Source organism: Pimephales promelas, chromosome 15 (assembly GCF_988280905.1).
Source record: "Pimephales promelas chromosome 15, fPimPro1.hap1.1, whole genome shotgun sequence".
NCBI classification, from domain to species: domain Eukaryota; kingdom Metazoa; phylum Chordata; class Actinopteri; order Cypriniformes; family Leuciscidae; genus Pimephales; species Pimephales promelas.
Window position 1 is genome coordinate 10,337,580 of NC_142783.1, and position 4,491 is coordinate 10,342,070.

Here is a 4,491-nt window from a genome sequence, read left to right on the forward strand (position 1 = left end):
GAAAAAAGAAAAAAGGTTCGTAAATCAAACTTAATATAGTTCAGCTCCTTTTGAAATTGCATAGTCTGGAATTGAGGAACTGCATTTTGATTGTTGAATTTGTACTAATTTACTGTCGTAGAGCATTGGACCTGTTGTATTGGACGGCATAAATGTGCTTTCAAATGCTGTTTTGTATTGTGAAACAATTTCAAATTGAGAAAGAAAAGATCAAATTAATAAAACGTCTTACATGAGGTGAACAACAAATCCTCTAATATTTCAGTGCCAATGAGCGTTTCAAACCAAAACAAATGCCTATTCTAACTGCTAATGTAGCATTACAGGGTTACCAGACACATTCTATACAAAAGCAACACTGTAACGTCTACATCATATTCCTCAAGCGCTTCCCTCCGGATCACGAAAAACAAACCGATACAGATAAAAACAGTTTTTGTCTGTACATAACAAAAAGGTATTTCTTCTGTACATTACATACAAGTCATTTCTGTTCTGTAATTTTTTTTGGATGAACAGTCTGATACGCCGATCAGTACAAGGTAAGGCTTTACAAGAACAAATCTATACATTTAAAACATAATATACAAAATATGGTTCAGTTTTAGCACCTTGAAGATATTGTTCTCAACAATGGTGAAGCAGTACTGGACATCACACACAGAACTCAACTTTAGCCCTCTCACAACAAATTCGTTTATTCTGTCGTTTATTTTCTCATAAGGCCGATGTCTAGTATTGCTTCACCGCCATCTGTGAACCGTCTATTCCAATGCAGTCACACCCCAGAACCAGAAGCGCTCGCGCTGGAATGTTTACATCATCATTCTGTCACGTTGCTATGTTACATGTGTTTATGTACAGTTCCATTTACTGCATTGGCACATTTGAAAGAAAAGAAAATAGAAATATACTGGCATTGTTGTTTGCTGAACTGGTTGCCTTGGCGGTTAGATAAGGCACCATAGGGTAAAATAAATGGGTGGAAAATGAAATAATGGCAAATGCACATTTCTATTCCTAACATCATAATGATGACATCATTATGGATGCCATCTTTAAGATGTCTGTGAAAATCCCATAGGCTGTGGTTGTAATAATAATACAATGTATAATAATGAATCTTCCATTATGATATACATCTATATTATTAACTCAACGCGGTTCGTTTTCTGTCCATATCAAGGAAGCCCTTGCATTTTGTGACGACAGCTGATGAATATTTCAGTCTGTCAGAGGAAGAAAAAAAAAAAAAGCCTGAGTAAACAAAAACTTGATTTTGACTTTATCATTGCAGGTCCTGTTTAACAGGACGACAGTAATATTTGAGGTGTTTTCAGCGTGGTTATATTTCAAAAGTCAGTCCTCTGGAAGCTTGTTTCTCGACATTAACAAGCTGAATGCGTTTGAATGTTTACCGCTGGGTTATTAGGAGAACTAATCACAGTGTATTAGCACTTAGAGGAGGCCAATAGGTGACTCATATTTACAGCACACATGTGCATGAGTGAAGCTGCACCAATGGACATACGCCACGTCAAAAACGTAAAAGAAAAACAACCCACACACTAACCATGAAAAGATGCGGGTTTCTCCAGCAAACAACAGTGGTCCAGAATGCTGAGGATGAGCGAAATCATAGCAAAACATGCAGAGAAATCATGAAATGAACGCTGGAGGAGGACTGTCAATACCGCAGAATGGCCAATTACTATAGATTTATACTGGAAGGGAAATCTAAAACATAAATATCTGCACCAGAATACACCTGAGCCACACGTTAATGTGAGGGAAGGGCTAGCAGCAACCAGGGAGGAAGCCGAGTCTAGAGAAGCAGCGTAAAAAAGAGCTTTCGGCAATCCAGTGACAACTTTAGGGGAAAAAGCAAGCCAATTGGTGATTGTTCTCAAGCTCTTTTTCCAACCTGGCAAGAACCCTTTTCACCTGCTGGATGCACCTGTATGGCATCTGGTTGTTGGGATCGAAGCAGGCACAGTGGAATCAAGGACATATGTGATCTCCTGTGCATGTATGTGGTGCACCAAGCCAGCGCTGCTTTAGGTTTGCTCTTATTTGGATAACTTGCAATGTGAAATGACATTGGAGACCATTCACAGTTGCACCAAGTAATTTTTTGTTTATATTTCACTGGCAAATGCAGCCAAAAAACAGATGCCGATCTACTATAATACAATATATTGTTTTGCAATTTCAATGCTGCATAAAGGTATAGAGGGAATGCATTGACGTCACTTTCCCGCCGGAACAACCCCACTCAGCCTGACTGCGTGACTGGATTTATTTGGGGAAACTGCGAAAATGCGACTAAAACAAACAATTTTATCAATTTAAACTAAATGTTGGACTCAATATAGTGTTCCTTACAACTTACTAAAGATCCAGTGATCCATGGATATTTACATGCAGCCAGGAATAGTGTTGCCTTGCATTTATGTTTGCCTGATTTCGACCCCGGGGAAATGAAAGCAATATAGACCTAAACATAAAGCAAATCTGCCTGTGAACGCTTTATATAAATGCAGTAGGTCTAATTCCGAGTGATCACTTACATCAGTGTTATATATAGCCTATATATATCATCATATCGTCTGGTCCAACCCTAAAACTTTATAGTTTTTTTTTGGTCAGTGTTTATTAAAAAACATGCAATAATGCAGAATATGCAATGATAAATATTTAATTGATGAGTTTATATATATATATATATATATATATATATATATAATATAACAATACAGGTTTTACAGCTAAATTCAGCATAATGACAATGATAACTGCAAATCCACCTTTCGCTGACTGGAGTCCAGTTGTTTCTGTGAATTGCAGCGATCCATTTGCTCCTCTATCTACTGTATAGCAGTCTGTAAAAATATACCTCCGATTTTTGGTCAAATCTAGTTGGACAGTCAATCGCAAAGCTCTTTCCCACTTTATATGTGTTGTGTTTGTTTTTCGCGGCATTCACGCTGAAAACAAATACAGCCGCTCAGTCTTTTTGCCACTCACTGTGAGTAACTGCAGGCACTCCGGCCGACGGTGACGTCACGCGCATACCCTCTATTGTTGGGTTTTTCAACTTACTTGAATATCTATCAATACAAATGTTTAAAACACACTTTAAAGCTGTTCAAATGTCGACTCATCTTATCAATATGTGATTTTATAAATAGTTTATACTCTTAATTATGTACATAAATGGACCAAAGTTGGCATTTTGTTTTCAGACAGTTGAATATAACTTTAAAACTTTCAAGTCCGCATCCTTCGAAGGACGCAGCCTCTGAATTGGGACACAGCTAATGTCTTTTTTGGTCAAATTCAACCAATTCAAACGGCCATATTTGATGCAATGCATAAGCTCAGTGAAAACATACATTCAAGTCGGCATATGTTTATTGTAAATATACTTCAATCAATTTGAAATCAATACCAAAATGCATTGGTTAAAAAAATTCAGCCTCATTAAAAATTGACTATTTTACCCATTATACTTATATTAGGCTATTACATATGGAAGCTTGTTTCTGAAACATAATAAAAAAAAATTAAAAAGGTGATTGTGACTTTTTATCTCCCAATTCTGACATTTTATCTCACAATTGCGTCAAAGTCGCAATTGTGGGTTAGAAAGTCAGAGTTGCAAGATATAAAATCGCAATTGTGTGTTAGAAAGTCAGAATTGCGAGTTTATTTCTCACAATTTTGATTTTATTTCTTGCAATTCTGAGAAATAAAGTCAAAATTGTGAGATGTAAACTCGCAATTGTGACATTAAAAGTCACAATTATTGTTTAAAATGTTTTATTCTGTGGCAGAAACAAGCTTCCATAACAACAACATGTACAATGACAAGCTCTAGTGAAATAAATTGAAATCCCATGCATTTTGCAACAGGAGCACTGATTATTTGCATCATTTTAAAAAAAAATTCAGAAGTGCAGTTTCATTATAATGAAAAAAAAACTTAGTGCAACTTTAAAAATTCCACATTTCTGGTTTCACATGGCAAAATGAACGGAAATCAAACTGATAAATGTAGCACCAAAAAACAAATAGTAAGCTTAGTAAGTAAGAAATAAATGCTTCCCTATAAGCACCAATCAGCAAGAAGGATGACCGTGACAGGCGGCTGGGTGCACCAATAGCAGAGAGAGATTGTTACAGTAAAGGATGTGATTTGGCTTATTTTCGCGCTGCGGGCAGCAGCAAGCCCTGTGTGTTGAGGCCATTATCATCCACTTCTCAGACGATCACAAAACCCTCTTATGGTGAGACTCTGCCATGGTTACTTGTGTAAATACACTCAGGTATATTCAGGCAAAGATAACTTCAAATGCCATTAGCTTAGCATCTTTTTGCACCTTAGAATAAAATAAAGGTTAAAAAACTGTCAATTAAAGTCATTACACATAGGAAAAATATGTAGGCCAGGGTTCCTCAGAGAACCACAGCCACATTTCTGCACCTCAC